Source organism: Orcinus orca, chromosome 4 (genome assembly GCF_937001465.1).
Source record: "Orcinus orca chromosome 4, mOrcOrc1.1, whole genome shotgun sequence".
NCBI classification, from domain to species: Eukaryota; Metazoa; Chordata; class Mammalia; order Artiodactyla; family Delphinidae; genus Orcinus; species Orcinus orca.
Genome location: NC_064562.1, coordinates 18,814,931 through 18,831,818, shown reverse-complemented (window position 1 = coordinate 18,831,818; position 16,888 = coordinate 18,814,931). Strand labels below are relative to the sequence as shown.

At 40.3% G+C, this 16,888-nt stretch overlaps 1 pseudogene; it reads right to left on the bottom strand.

Annotated features, from left to right (window-relative positions):
• The window catches only part of LOC101283124 (macrophage migration inhibitory factor-like), a 481,812-nt pseudogene that overhangs the window by 311,144 nt on the left and 153,780 nt on the right, over window positions 1–16,888 (bottom strand).

The window sequence follows — 16,888 nt, the reverse complement described above, 5'->3', positions numbered from 1 at the left end:
TTCCCTCTATGCCCACTTTCTGGAGAGTTTTTATCATAAATGGGTATTGAATTTTATCAAAAGCTTTATCTGCATCTATTGAGATGATCATATGGTTTTTATTCTTCAATTTGTTAATATGGTGTATCACATTGATTGATTTGCATATATTGAAGAATGCTTGCATTCCTGGGATAAATCCCACTTGATCATGATGTATGATCCTTTTAATGTGCTGTTGGATTCTGTTTGCTAGTATTTTGTTGAGGATTTTTGCATCTAGATTCATCAGTGATATTGGTCTGTAATTTTCTCTTTTTGTAGTATCTTTGTCTGGTTTTGGTATAAGGGTGACAGTGGCCTCATAAAATGAGTTTGGGAGCGTTCCTTCCTCTGCAATTTTTTGGAAGAGTTTGAGAAGGATAAGTGTTAGCTTTTCTCTAAATGTTTGATAGAATTCACCTGTGAAGCCATCTGGTCCTGGATTTTTGTTTGTTGGAAGATTTTTAATCAGTTTCAATTTCATTCCTTGTGATTCGTCTGTTCATATTTTCTACTTCTTCCTGGTTCAGTCTTAGAAGGTTATACGTTTCTAAGAATTTGTCTATTTCTTCCGGGTTGTCCATTTTATTGGCATAGAGTTGCTTGTAGTAGTCTCTTAGGATGCTTTTTATTTCTCTGGTGTCTCTTTTAACTTCTCCTCTTTCATTTCTAATTTTTTCGGTTTGAGCCCTCTCTCTCTTTTTCTTGATGAGTCTGGCAAATGGTTTATCAATTTTGTTTATCTTCTCAAAGAACCAGCTTTTAGTTTTATTGATCTTTCCTATTGTTTTCTTTGTTTCTATTTCATTTATTTCTGCTCTGATCTTTATGATTTCTTTCCTTCTGCTAACTTTGGGTTTTGATTGTTCTTCTTTCTCTAGTTCCTTTAGGTGTAAGGTTAGATTGTTTATTTGAGATTTTTCTTCTTTCTTGAGGTAGGCTTGTATTGCTATAAACTTCCTTCTTGGAACTGCTTTTGCAGAATCCCATAGGTTTTGGATCATCGTGCTTTCATTGTCATTTGTCTCTAGGTATTTTTTGATTTCTCTTTGACTTCTTCAGTGATATCTTGGAATTTAGTAATGTACTGTTTAGCCTCCATGTGTTTTTGTTTTTAACATTTTTTTCCCTGTAATTGATTTCTAATATCATAGCATTGTGGTCAGAAAAGATGCTTGATATGATTTCAATTTTCTTAAATTTACTGAGGCTTGATTTGTGACCCAAGATGTGATCTATCCTGGAGAATGTTCCGTGCGCACTTGAGAAGAAAGTGTAATCTGCTGTTTTTGGATGGAATGTCCTATAAATATCAACTATATCTATCTGGTCTATTGTGTCATTTAAAGCTTGTCCTTCCTTATTCATTTTCTGTTTGGATGACCTGTCCATTGGTATAAGTGAGGTGTTAAAGTCCCCCACTATTATTGTGTTACTGTCAGTTTCCTCTTTTATAGCTGTTAGAGGTTACCTTATGTATTGAGGTGCTCCTATGTTGGGTGCATACATATTTATAATTGTTATATCTTGTTCTTGGATTGATCCCTTGATCATTATGTGTGTCCTTCCTTGTCTCTTGTAACATTCTTTATTTTTAACTCTATTTTATCTGATATGAGTCTTGCTACTCCAGCTTTCTTTTGATTTCCATTTGCATGGAATATCTTTTTCCATCCCCTCACTTTCAGTCTGTATGTGTCTCTAGATCTGAAGTGGGTTTCTTGTAGACAGCATATACATGGGTCTTGTTTTTGTATCCATTCGGCAAGCCTGTGTCTTTTGGTTGGAGCATTTAATCCATTCATGTTTAAGGTAATTATCGATATGTATGTTCCTATTACCATTTTCTTAATTGTTTTGGGTTTGTTTGTTTGTTTATTTTGGTACGCGGGCCTCTCACGTTGTGGAGCACAGCCTCCAGACACGCAGGCTCGGCGGCCATGGCTCACGGGCCCAGCCGCTCCGCGGCATGTGGGATCTTCCCAGACCGGGGCACGAACCCGGGTCCACTGCATCGGCAGGCGGACTCTCAACCACTGTGCCACCAGGGAAGCCCTGGGTTTGTTTTTGTAGGTCCTTTTCTTCTCTTGTGTTTCCCATATAGAAGAGTTCCTTTAGCATTTGTTGTAGAGCTGGTTTGGTGGTGCTGAATTCTCTTAGCTTTTGTTTGTCTGTAAAGCTTTTTCTTTCTCCATCGAATCTGAATGAGATCCTTGCCGCATAGAGTAATCTTGGTTGCAGGTTCTTCCCTTTCATTACTTTAAATATGTCATGCCACTCCCTTCTGGCTTGTAGAGTTTCTGCTGAGAAATCAGCTGTAAACCTTATGGGAGTTCCCTTGTATGTTATTTGTTGTTTTTCCCTTGCTGCTTTCAATAATTTTTCTTTGTCTTTAATATTTGCCAATTTGATTACTATGTGTCTCGGCGTGTTTCTCCTTGGGTTTAGCCTGTATGGGACTCTCTTTGCTTCCTGGACTTGGATGGCTATTTCCTTCCCATGTTTGGGAAGTTTTTGACTATAATCTCTTCAAATATTTTCTTGGGTCCTTTCTCTCTCTCTTCTCCTTCTGGGACCCCTTTAATGCAAATGTTGTTGCTTTTAATATTGTCCCAGAGGTGTCTTAGACTGTCTTCATTTCTTTTCATTCTTTTTTCTTTATTCTGTTCTGCAGCAGTGAATTCTACCCTTCTGTCTTCCAGGTCACTTATCTGTTCTTCTGCCTCAGTTATTCTGCTATTGATTCCTTCTAGTGTAGTTTTCATTTCAGTTATTGTATTGTTCATCTCTGTTTGTTTGTTCTTTAATTCTTCTAGGTCCTTGTTAAACATTTCTTGCATCTTCTTGATCTTTGCCTCCATTCTTTTTCCGAGGTCCTGGATCATCTTTACTATCATTTTTCTGAATTGTTTTTCTAGAAGGTTGCCTATCTCTACTTCATTTAGTTGTGTTTCTGGTGTTTTATCTTTTTTCTTCAACTGTGACATAACCCTTTGCCTTTTCATCTTGTCTATATTTCTGTGAATGTGGTTTTTGTTCCACAGGCTGCAGAATTGTAGTTCTTCTTGCTTCTGCTCTGGCTTTTTAAAATTGATTTTTAAGAGTGTTTCTTTTAAATTTTATTTATTTATTAATAAATTTATTTATTTAATTTATTTATTTTTGGCTGCATTGGGTCTTCGTTGTTCTGTGTGGGCTTTCTCTAACTGTGGCAAGTGGGGGCTACTCTTCGTTGTGGTGCGTGAGCTTCTCATTGTGGTGGCTTCTCTTATTGCAGAGCACAGGCTCTAGCCACACGGGCTTCAGTAGTTGTGGCATGTGGGCTCAGTAGTTGTGGCTCGTGGGCTCTAGAGCACAGGCTCAGTAGTTGTGGCGCATGGGTTTAGTTGCTCCACAGAATGTGGGATTTTCCTGGACCAGGGCTCAAACTTGTGTCCTTTGCATTAACAGGCAGATTCTTAACCACCACAGCACCAGGAAAGTCCAAGAGTGTTCCTTTTTTAGAGTTACTTTAGCCTTTAACCTGCTTTAAAGCTTTAGAGTGACTTTAAAAAGATGGGTATTTTTTTCTTTTGAAAAACAGATTAGTAGTGTGTGTTTATTACAGGAAAATTAAAACCTGGAAAACACAGAGAAAGTAACGTAAAAATATCCCATTGTCCCACATTTTCTTCTTTTTTAAAATGTACAAAGTAAAAAGTGAATGTTCTCCCTTTCCTCCCCTTAAAACTCTGTCAACCTTCAGAATGCATCCTTTAGACAGAATACTTATTTGTATTTTAAAGATAAAGATAAGCTTATAATTTTTCTTTCAACTTTATCACTGTCATCATTATGAACATGAAGAAACTTTGGAATCATTTCTATGGAGTTTTTCTGTTATAATCGCTGGCTTTTCTTAGAAAGGCCACTTATACTCCCAAGGATATATAAATAACAAACTCTATATTCTTTAGAAAATGGCTTCGTTAAAAAAAAAAATTAACCCTTTAATTCTTCTGGAATTTATTCTGGCAGATGGTGTGATGTAGTCGTCTAACTTTACGTTGGTTAAATGGTTATTCGCGTCATATATTGAATTGTCAATCCCTTCTGAACTGATTTCAAAAGTCACATTCATCATTTAATTTTTTTTTTTACATGCTTTTGGACTTTGTGTTTTGGCACCAGTTTTGCAATTTAAAGATCTGCCAAGGCAGTTATAATTTATTACTCTTGTTTTTGGAAGTATTATGGCTATTCTTCCTAGTTCATTTTTCAGATGAATTTTTATTGGTAATTATGTTAAGCATACATATATTAATCTGGGGATAATTGATGTCTTTTCACTAATGACTGTCCCCATTCAGGGACACAGCATTTCTCTCTAGTAAATAAAATCTTGTATGTTCCTCAGTAAAGTGCATCTGGATGTTTTTTGCTAAATCTATCCCTGGGGATTTTGTAATTTTTATTATTTAGGTTTTTTTTTTTTTTCCTACCAAGATATCTAACTGATAATTGTTGGAAAGAAATGGAAAGTGTTTTAGAAGAGTGAATTTGGGGATATTAGTCAGAGGAAGTGAAACAGAGCCAGGGCACTGTCACAAGTGAATGTAAACATACCTTGCCATATGGTACATCCTGTTATTGAGGAAAGGTCAGTGCAAGCTTTACTGGAAACTGAAATTTATGCCCTTCTAATCTGAGCCATCAGCTTCTGAAAAACAACTTTTTTCAGTGTTCTCTAGAGCATAATAGAATTTGAAAAAAGTTTCAGGTCTTCTTTGATGCCTGACGGTGTGTTTTACAGCAATTTCTTTTCAGGCTGATGAGAAGGAACTTTAGATCCCCAGGTGCTGTAGCCCACTAGGCCCCTACCCCAGGCTGCTCTATGTAGATAGTCCTGAAGGCAGGTTTATTTCCTTTGCTCCCTCTAATGTCTCTTGAGAGAGAGACATTAGATGTCTCTCTCAAGAGTAATGAAATTAGCAAAAGGAGGATTGTGTTTATCTAACAAAAAGTAGGAAATATGTATCAGTTGGGTGAATTTTGTCTTATTTTAGATTTCAGGGTTGTGTCATTTGAAACTTCTGTAGACCAAAGATACCACCAATATTTTTGAAAACAAGTCACAGACAAGAGAACATATTTAAAATTTATGTAATCCAAATATAGATTATAATAAGACCACAAAATGGTACTCATGCAAATCAGTAGGGGAAAAAAATTACCAGTTATGAAAATGGGTGAAGGATTTGTTAAGGCAGTTCACAGAAGAGCATACCTGAATGGCCAAAAAGCATTTGAAAAGATAAAATTCTTTACTAATAATCCTGGAAATCAGAACAGTGAGCTATGAGACTTCCTAGGTGGCACAGTGGTTAAGAATCCACCTGCCAATGCAGGGGACAAGGGTTTGATCCCTGGCCCGGGAAGATCCCACATGCTGCGAGCAACTAAGCCCGAGCGCCACAACTACTGAGCCTGTGCTGTAGAGCCCATGAGCCACAACTACTGAGCCCGTGTGCTACAACTACTGAAGCCCATGTGCCTAGAGCCTGTGCTCCACAACAAGAGAAGCCACTGCAAGGAGAAGCCTGTGCACCTCAACAAAGAGTAGCCCCTGCTCGCCACAACTAGAGAAAGCCCGCATGCAGCAACGAAGACCCAATGCAGCCAAAAATAAATAAATAAACAAATTTAAAAAGAAAAGAAATGACTATGTGAAGTTTGATTTTTCATTGTCTAAAAACTGGACTTCACTAAAAATATATGCTAATTTTCTATTAGACTCCAGGAAGAAAAAGCGTGTCTCACCTAAAAAACTAATAAAATTTCTTTCATTAGGCATTAAGAACTACACTATTCAAATTCCCTTTATGCCTGGGCTTTTAGGAAGCTAGAGCTAATGTAATGTTTGAATTTACCATCTTATTCTAGATCCTGATCCTAGATAATTGCCTTTCCATTTCCCCTATATGGTTTTTGATTTTCATTTCTGATTTATTTGCTGCTGTATTTGCAGTAAATAAATGTACATGTTTTGTACATGTTTATAAGTGTTCTTAGATCCATCTAGAAGGAAATGCATTTTAAAGTAATAAGCAAGTCGATTGAGGAATACATGAATGGACTGATTTATAAACCATAGATTATATTAATTTACCCTGAGAAATATGACTGCCAACTAGGCATATTTTGTCAGCTGGTCAGTGTACTTGCTTGCCGGTATGAGAATCTACTTAAGAAAAAAATTTCCAGCAAGAAGATTTCTCAGTGAGTGCAAAGTCAGTCTTTCCAAGGATAATTTATACTATGTGACTGCCAGATGACTTTCCCCAAAATACAACCTCAGTTTTATTATATACCTGCTCAAAAACCTTCAATTAAGTAGACATTCCTCAGCTTGCATCTTGTATGATAGTCACCAAATATTCTAACTTCTGTCTTATGTTCCTAACATGTACCCTCTGCCTCAGCCAGACTGGAAAACCTGTAGTTTTCTGAGCACCATCCACTTTCCCATATCCATCCTTTTGGAATACGGCTTCCACCACTTTCATACCTCCCCTACCATAGAATCTTACTCATACCTAAATGTCCATCTCAAAAGTCATCTTTTGAGATGACTTTTTATGTTATAAAATAAAATAACATTTCATTTTTTAATAAATTATTTCCATCTGCCTCTGTTCTTTTCTTGAACAAATAGCTCACCCTTACTTCTAAAGTCTATTATCTTTTCCCCTGTTAATTATATTTGGCATCACAACAGCTCAGGAACCCAGCTGACAGAGAAAGAATTTTTCTTGGAGTGGGGCAGGGGAGGGAGTGAGATGGGAGAAGCTTAGAAGGCAAAAGCAGAATTCTCTTTGATTGTTGAAAGAGTGAGGGAAATTGCTATATTGCAATTAACAACTTTTTTTCCTTTTCCATTCATCACACTTCTATGATTATTTGATTATTGTATAGCATGCCCCACTGGGCTAAGCTCTCGGAAAACAGAATCTGTGTTCATTCCCTGGAACCCAGCAGCCACTCAGAAGTCTGATGCATGAGTAAATGAGGGAGGTCATGATGATTCAAAGAAATCATGCTGATTAAGCACTTGATACGGTACCTGGCACATAGCACCGAGCACAGACTCGCTTTGGGTATTATATCCTTCCTTTAATCCACCTTCTTCTCTAGAAGAAATCCTTCCTGTGCCAATTTCACATCTATTTCCAAAGCTCATCCTCAGGGCCCCTTCTCAGGAAACCTTCCCAGAATATCCCTTCTGGACTAGGAGTTTTACTCAGGTGCCTCCACAGCTGGCTGCCCTTCTCACTATCATAGGATTAGCCAGTAACATCTCTCTCTCCTCACCAGATTGTAACCCATCCGGGGGTCAGTGACCAAGTCAGATTTGACTTGGAATCTCCAGTACCTGGCACACTGCTTGAAGCATAGCAGGTGTTCAATAGATGTGCAATGAATATGATTAAATCACAGTTTCTCTTAGATACGTTTCAATATGGTTTCCATTCATTTCTTTATGAAATTTGGGAAATACTACGTTTATTAGTAATATTTGCAAACCAACTCAGAGTTGCGTTACTTCAGCATATGGCTAATATCATTCATTTTATGTGAAATCTTTCTAGCTTCAGAATGAAAGATGATATATTCTGGTGACCTTGTTCCCAGGTGAGGGAAATCTGGGCTCCCCTCTGCACTGGGTAAATCTTTTAACCTGGCTTTTGAGAATTCAAATACATGGAAGCATAGGGTTGAAAGGGATTTCCTTCTCCAGTGAGTTGCCTAAACTCCCATAGCTAATGGTTGTTGAACATATTTTCAAAGCTCTCCAGTGCTGGTAATGACAGAGTTTAATCACCTTTGCAGCTGAGTTCTGCCTTAGGTCAAAGAGGACTCTCTCGTTGCATTCTAATCCAATTTTGTCTGGTTTTCATCTCCGTAGAGATGGAGAAAAGCCAGCTAGCATCCTCCGCCAAATAAACCATCCTGTTCTCGAAGAAAGTTATTAAATCAGTCCTTGGCCTGCAATTTTCAAGGTGAAGCCAGTTCAGCGTCTTTAACATTTCCTCAGAGGTCTTCTCCTCCATCCTTTTAATGGTTTTTGTTGTTTTTCTTTGGACCTTTTCCAAGTCCTCTACAGCTCTCTAGAAATTCAGAAACCAGAACTTGACTCAGCGTTAATAGGGGCCTGACCAATATTAAGTATAGGAAAAAATGATAGGTTCTCAGACTTTGTGTGTCATGCTTTGTCAGTACGTGTCAGGGCAAGAGACATTCATTAATCCAGACATCACTAAAACATCATTTGAGATATTTTAAAACACGGTTGAACAAGGATTTACCACTTTAAAAATATCTTTTTCTTCACAGAAAATGTAAAGAGATGCACAGAAAGATACTTAAAATTCTTACAACAAAATACGATTTTAAGCATTCATTAACTGAAAAATAAGCGACATCACACAGCTTACATTAAAAACCGATATAAGCTGTTTTAAACTTTTTACTAGACCAAGTTGTCTAAGGAACTCTTTTAAGCATTGGTTTAGTAAACTAAACCAATGATTGTATTTCTGTGAGTATTTGAAGGTGATATTATATTTTGGCACTCAAATATATATTTGTACCTTAGAGCTTTTACTGATTAAAATTGCCTTCCAAATTTCTTAAAATTAGTGATTTTTCTGAATCAAAAATATTTATCGCGTCATATTTATAAAAATTTTAAAATCACTTAATTTATAAATTTTTCCCTCTTTTCTTATTTTGGACCTTTATTTGTGGAAGATTGCTCCTCCGAATAGATTTTCACATTCTAGTTCCCTGGTTTTACCCGGAGATATGATCTAGTGTGAAAAGTAACTAGCCTTTGTTGGCATCTCTCTGAAGAGATGAGATGAAGAGAGATGAAGAGAACCAACGAGTGGTTGGGTTTTAAGGGTATCCCTGGTGTAACTTTGCACTGTTCTCCAATGCTGCCCACCCACTTTTTGACTTTTTCAGCTCCCAGGTGGATAAGAAATGGATTCAGAGACAACTAACCTCTTTTCCATAAGATTTCTAAATTTTGCTACTGATTTCTAAATTTCCACATCAATTTCTTTTGTTCTTCTGAGGATGACTCCCCCAAGTATTTCTGTTACCAGATCCCTTCCTATTCTTTTAAAGTCATTGTATATATGTATATCATATTATGAAGGCTTTGTTTGGGTTCATGAAATAATTTCTTTAGATGTGTTTTTCCTTAAGTCAATTCGATTCTGCTTAGTTTAGATTCTCTTTTAGTTCCCCTAAAATCAGAGTCCCACCCAAGGACTTGGGTGCAGGTATTTTGTTTGGGAGGTTATCCCAAGGAGCAGAAGGGAGGGAAAAGGGAGAGTGGGACAAGGAAGAAGGGAAAGTCAACGTAAGGGTGTATCATCAAGGTCCAGCTGTAGGCAATGGAGATTCAGTTTCTGAGATTCAAGGGCCTTTGAGGAGCATATGAAGTTTCCTCCTGGGACTGTCCCTGGAAGGACAGGAGGCTGGAGTATACGTCCATCAGCATCCATCCCTTCTTCTTTGAGGATTGCTCCCAGGAGTGTTAAGTGCACAGGCAGGTGTTCTGGACTGACAGATGCACAGGCAGGTGTTCTTGGGCAGATATTGGCCCTGAGGGTACCACAGGTGGGTACCTGAGGAGGTCCAAGCCTGCGTGGAGCTGTCCATCGGCCTTGCACTGAAATTAGAGGTGGGATGAGGAAATGCGACCCAAAGCCCAGGCCCCTTACCTTAACAAGCCTTCCGTATCATGAATAGGTATGATTTATAAGAACCCTCAGAACAAGTGGGGCCACTTGATGGGAACATGTGCTCATGATGGGCTGCCTCATGAACAACTAACTTGCACTGGGAGTTGAAATTTGGGGAGTGGCTTCTAATCTCTTTGGAATTAAAAATAATCAGCTTTAATAAGAATCTACACCAATACGAGGGCACTTTCACCAACAATGCGATGAAAATAAACCTCTTTTGCCTCCTCCCCTCATGTCAACATAAGAAGCAAGAATCACATAGAAACCAAAGATGTTCAGAGAGACTCCTGGGAGAGAACGCAAGAGCGAGCTCCATGGAGCAACGCAGCCTGACACCCAAGGGCCTTGCACGGGCTCACCTGTCGTCCTGGTCCCCTGTTCCATGCATCTGGAGCACCATTTTTATCTGAGAAGGAAGATTTTATTACAGTCACATGAATAGAATATGTTTTCATTAGAAAAGATGTTAAATTTATTTGTGTAATTAAAGCAAATCAACCAGTCAGTGCTGGTGGTTTAGAGAGCTGTGTGTAAAGAGAGATGGTCAGCGTCTCTCTGTATTCCTGGATAGTATTTCTCAAGCCTTTTTGGCCATGACCCACGACAAGGCACACGTGTTACATGGTAGACACATAAATAAGTATAAATCGGAAACAAAAGGTCCACGAGGTAATAATCCTTACTATGTGCTCTGGTAATTTCTATTCTTTTCTATTCTGTCCTATTCTATTTGTTCTATTTCATTTTTAAATGCTAGTCCAGACTCACTAAATTGTTCATATGACCTGTGACGAGCAGGTCACACACTGCAGTTGGAAAAACACTGCTCTAGGGCACTGTAGCTTTGCACTCACAATTCCTCAACTGATTTGTTTCCTTTCATGTCATAAATCAATGTATGTGTAATTTGTTGCCTGCTGTAACTGTGGAATTGGTTTCCTATCCAGCCTTTTCCCTCCTATCAAATCTTTTTCCTCCAGCCAAGAGTGTAATAATGTAGGGTATATTGTTTTGGACACACTGGAAACATTTCTAAATCCTTTGGTACTTCATTCTAAAAAGAAACCTGTAAAACCGTAAAACTTACAAATGAGGGTCCTGGATCAGGACGCTTTAAGTTGTAAGTAACAGAAATCCTGCCTTAAACTGTCTTAAATAATATACAAATAAAGCATCTCATAATGAGGAAGTTCAGAGCTAGGCTTGGTTGACTCAGGGGCCTACTGATGTCACCCCAGATGCTGGTTCTTTCCACCTCTCAGCTCTGCCAGTCTCCAGGTTGGTTTCATTCTCAGGCTGGTATCAAGATGCTACAGATGTTCCAGGTAGCACATCCAGACACAACTCATCCAGAGGAAAGAGAAGGTGACTCTCTTCCTGTGGTTTATTTATGGAGATGCTCCCAACACATGTCCTGCCATACCCCATTGGCTATCGTGAAGGTCACATGTCTTTTCCTAAATTAATAACAGTCAAGGAGGATGTGATGACCCTTAAACAAATCAATTTATGGAGGCGAAAAAGACACCTGCACAATTAAGTCAAAATCCCTGAAGTTATCTTCAGTTTCTCCCTTTTTCTCATCTCCGTATCTAATTTGATACCAAATCCAGGTGATTCTTCCTCTAAATATGTCCAGTATCAGAACATTTCCCACTGTCTCCTTTGCTTTCACCCTGATCCAAGTCACTCTCATCTCCTGCCTGGATATTGCCATAGCCTCCAAATTGGTTTCCTTTCTTCCTCTCTTCACCCCTTTGGTCTCTTCTCAACACAGAGTAACCTTCTTGAAACAGTAAGTCAGGTCATGGCACTCCTCTGCTTAGAGCTCTCATTGCTCCCCAGCTCACTAAGCATGGCCTTGAGGCTTTGTACCAAGAGCTGGACATGCAGGAGTGAATGAAACAGACCTGGGACTTACCTTCTTTCAAGGGGTAAGGATGCACACAAGCCAATTAAATAAGCAGTATATGGGGCTTCCCTGGTGGCGCAGTGGTTGAGAGTCCGCCTGCTGATGCAGGGGACACGGGTTCGTGCCCCGGTCCGGGAAGATACCACATGTCGCGGAGCGGCTGGGCCCGGGAGCCATGGCCGCTGAGCCTGCGCGTCCGGAGCCTGTGCTCCGCAACGGGAGAGGCCACAGCAGTGAGAGGCCTGCGTACCGGAAAAAAAAAAAAAAAAGTAATATATGTAGTGGAGTAGATGGTGATAAGTGTTATGGATAAAAATAGACAGGTCCCTCCATCACATGGTTTATATTCTAATATACTTGAAGGACCTGGTACAGAGTAGGTTTCTGATATGTGAGAGCTACATTAGTTACCTTTTCATTTAAGAGTGACAGGAACCTAATTCATACCTAATTAAGCAAATCAGGAGAAACGTAAAAGCAGGTCCAGCTCCAGGCTCAGCAGGATTTAGAGATTCAAATATCTTCAGGAGCCAGTTTCTCTCCACCTTTCCCTCATGCTTTTCCCCGCATTGGCTTCATTCTCAGATACACTCTTAACAAACAGGGGCAATGATGGACACCACGGCTCCAACTAACATTTACTGTCCTAGCAACCTGGTAGGAAGAGAACCTACCACAAATTTCTAGCCACGCTCAAGCCAAATTTTAAAAACACAGCCCCAAATAAATGATTAACCTGAATGTCAATTTCCTTTTCTGTAGATTGAGGGCATTAATAACTATTTCACAGATCACTGCAAGGAAAGTTTGCTTACTGTATCTAAAGGCCACTTGCATAGGCTTTGGCCAAAAGAACACAAAATAAATATTGACTCATTGTTAATTTGTTTTCAGGTGTGGGTGTATTGATCATAATTTCTGCTTCAGAGAGCTGTCGGAAATCAACAAATTTTATAAATGCTTAAAATTAGTACTTTGTTATGCATTATCCTGCCCTGTGGCTGTTTTATGAGAACATTTCTTCGGTTGTATTGCAAAGTCTTCCTTATGAAGTAAGGTAGATAAGAAATGAATTTGTTATCTGAAAAACCTGGGTTCAAATCCTGCTCTGCCACTTAAACTTGTGGGATCTTGTGCAGCTGATTACCTTCCATGAGACTCACTTTGCTTATTTGTAAAGTAGGGATAGTGATACCTACTTCACTGGGTTGCTGGAAGGATGAAATGAGATGATATTTATTATTTCCCTAGCACCGTGGCAGGTTCAATATACAGTAGCTTGAAGCTATGAGCCTAGGATGGTGTCCTCCACACGGTGACTATTCAGTACCATACTTGGAATTAGACACACATTCTAGACCCTCAGGCTTGGTGACCCACACCTGAACTCATGGGGCAGCTCTGCTTCAACGGATATTTTTGCAAACTCATTCTTAAGAATTTCCTTGGACATGAGTTCTGAACAGTCAAGGTTTCAAGCCACTTCTTTGGTTTAATAACTACCAAAAAGATGTTATTTCACTCTAGTTTCTCTTAAACTAAATTCTATCCCACGTCAATAATTATCCTTCCTTCCCTGTCATTTCTCTCATATACTGTACTTCATTTTCTTTTTTATCAAATTAAGCTCAGAGGCTGTTTCTAAAGGGCCCCAGGGTGAGGGGTAAGTGCACTCGTGCTCTCACTTATGAAATCATGACAGGGTGGCTTTGAAGGGGGGCAAAGTGATAAGATGGCATTTAAGGACAACATGTAACTTGTGTGTGGACTGTGTGTGGAAGGGGCTCGTGTCACCAGGCGGAAAAGCAGCACTGACATTTTGGCACCAACTGGTGATATTGTCATCTTCTCCATTCACTAGGTTTCTCTCTTTGTCTATTTCGTCTTATTCAAAAAAGTATTTGTCGAGCCCGTATTATATACCAGGCTGTGTGCTAGATGTGGGGCAATGCAGAAGCACGAGGCACAGCCTCTGCCCTGAAGAAACGTGGAGTTCTCAGAGAGAGAGTTGACAGGTGGATGTAGACAGAAGGGGATCCTCACGCGAGAAAGACCTGGAGTGAGAATGCTGGGCACGCATGGGGGTCAGCGAACACGGCTCTGTTTCGGCTGGAGTCCACGGACTGCAGGAAAGAGAGTATAAGAGAACAGGGCAGACAGTAGGGTGGGACCATATCACGTGTCAGGAGTTGGGACTTTCATAGCGAGGATACGACTCCAGGGGTATCAGAAAACATCTGTGGCCTCTGCACCACCCTGGTCATTGCCGTGGTGAAGCTGAGCAGAGGACAAGCCAAAGCTGTGGCAGCTCTTCGAGGGCGGTCAGTTTGCCACGTGCTGGGGCTTTACTGCTCTTGTGATTTACTTGGGATGTAAGAGGCATGCAGATCCTGAGATGTCTAAACCAACCATTTTGAGCCTACTTTGGTGACAAAGGACAATTTGGTCATCTGGATGTGGAAGCGGTCAATAAATAGGAACAACATGGAAGGTGTGTGCTCTGATTAGGATAAGAAATAGCACATTGTTCAGATGTTCACCAGTTGGATGGCACAGGGATCTTACTTCACAGTTACATCTGTGGCAGAGTGGAACTCCACTGACTTCTTTATGATGGATTGTATCAAAACAAATTTTTTTTTTTTTTTTGCGGTACACAGGCCTCTCCCGTTGTGGACACGCAGGCTCAGTGGCCATGGCTCACGGACCCAGCCGCTCCGCGGCATGTGGGATCTTCCCGGACCGGGGCACAAACCCGTGTCCCCTGCATCGGCAGGCAGACTCTCAACCACTGCGCCACCAAGGAAGCCCAAAACAAATATTTCTGACAATGAAAAACCAAACAAAAAACCCATCTACCCAGCCTCCCTGTCTTTAGGCTAATAAGGAATTGTCTCCATTTGACTAACACAGGCAATGAGGGTCAGAGATGTTAAGTGACTTTCCCGAGGTCACACAGCTTCCATGGGCCTTTTTTGGGAGCATGAAGCAGCTCCCAAAGCCATATCTTCTTTTTTTTAATTAAAAAAAATATATATTTATTTATTTATTTGGCTGCGCTGGGTCTCAGTTGTGGCATCCGGGATCTTTAGTTGTGGCATGTGGGCTCTTAGTTGCAGCATGCAGGATCTAGTTCTCTGACCAGGGAGCAAACATGGGCCCCCTGCACTGGGAGTGCAGAATCTTAACCACCGGACCACCAGGGAAGTCCCCCAAAGCCACACCTTTGATTCAGCTTTGTTCTAAAAGAAAGGGTAGATATGAGTTACAGTGGGATTTTTATAACCGAATTGACCAATACATTTCATAGATAATGGCAACTACAAATATTTCTGTATTTCTTTAATATATTTGCACTCAGCTCAAGGGATAAAAATCTCAACAGAGACACTGTTTAGATTTCATTCGTTCATAAACACCCATTACATAGAAAGCACAGGGCTAGGATTCTTCAGTGAAGAATAAACAGTACATGCTTTCTCTTCTACTTGTATGCATACTAATGCAATCCTAAATTGAGTTCTGTATTCCATCAAGGTAATAAAACCTATCCATTTTGACATTGAGCTGCCCATTATCCAATACAAATTTCTTTTTTTAAGACAATTTTTAAAAAGTGGTTTTAGGTTCACAGCAAAATTAAGGGTAATGCACATGAAACAGGAGGGAAGGGGGCAGGGCACAACCTTTAGAAGAATGACACAGCCCAAGGACATGACATAAACTGATTAGAACCAGATAGGTCCAAGATGGTCGACGAGATGACTTCCACTAGACCTTGAGCCTCAGTATACCCTCAGTGGACTCTCAACCACTGCGCCACCAGGCAAGCCCAGAACTCATATTTTTAAGTTTCCGTTTCTAAATGTGATATCCTTCGAAGGGAGATTATTAAGTTGCTTCACATTAGGAACATAGTACGTAAATAAGTTCTGCCCATATGCAGAATGTTTTCTGTACAAGAACTGCAAGAGACCTACCGGAAACGATCACAAAACCTCCATAATTATAACAAACCATTGGAACATTGGAGCAATGTTGGTGGCATAGGAAGGGGAGCAAAAAGGAAACAGAATTTAGAGAATTGGTTCAAACGTCAGCCGAAGGAATTAGGAAACTGGAAACTTGATGGTCCAAGCAAGATTTGCCCTTGTTTACTTCTCAATTAAAAGTAAAGGAAATCATGAGCAGTGGGAAAATTCCTTCCACCTCCCCAAAGGGAGATAGAAGGGGCCTAGGAAGGCTGTCATCTGGATTTATAAATAAGAAACTGCAACGCAGCCAGTTTTACTGCCATCAAAATGTGAGCTCTTTCCAAATGTAGCTAATGATGGGTACATTGAGCTGAGACAACTTAATTCTAATTCCAGAACAGACACATCAAATGCTTAGTTTTCTTTATCCTGCCTTTCTGTTACTGCCGTAAATGATGTAAATAGTACATTCTCTTCTTTGGGAAGAATAACAGGAGTGACGGTGGTTTGTTCTTCTGTTTGTGTTGATACCCTTGACCAGGGAGAAATCTGCCAAACGTGTAATGTGTAAGGAATTCAACACGCAGCTTGAGGCTGCAAGTTCCTTGAGGATAAGGACCAATCTGGTGCTCTTTTCACATCCTTCAGTCTCTAGCTTGTGGATGTGGGGGAAGAGTCCATAGAACCTGGCATTCAAAAGAGAATTAGGGGGCTTCCCTGGTGGCACAGTGGTTGAAAGTCCGCCTGCCGATGCAAGGGACACGAGCTCGTGCCCCGATCCGGGAAGATCCCACACGCTGCGGAGCGGCTGGGCCCGTGAGCCATGGCCGCTGAGCCTGCGCGTCTGGAGCCTGTGCACCGCAACGGGAGAGGCCACAACAGTGAGAGGCCCGCGTACCGCAAAAAAAAAAAAAAAAGAATTAGGGAGGGGTTCCTAGAGGCCTGGGACCATCCTCACCCCAAGGATCACAGAGACTTGTTTCTACCAAACGAAGGAGGCAAATTAAGATGTGGAGTCAGAGGAAGGCCCTTCCCTCACCTGTGCACTTCACAAGCAAATTGCAGAGAAGGTGGTAATTAACCCTTCAAGGAAATCCTTTTCTGAATGTTGGCATCCTAGGTATAATATCCTATATGCATTAAACATTTAGACTGATTTCCATTGACTTTTCTGCCTTGGTCCA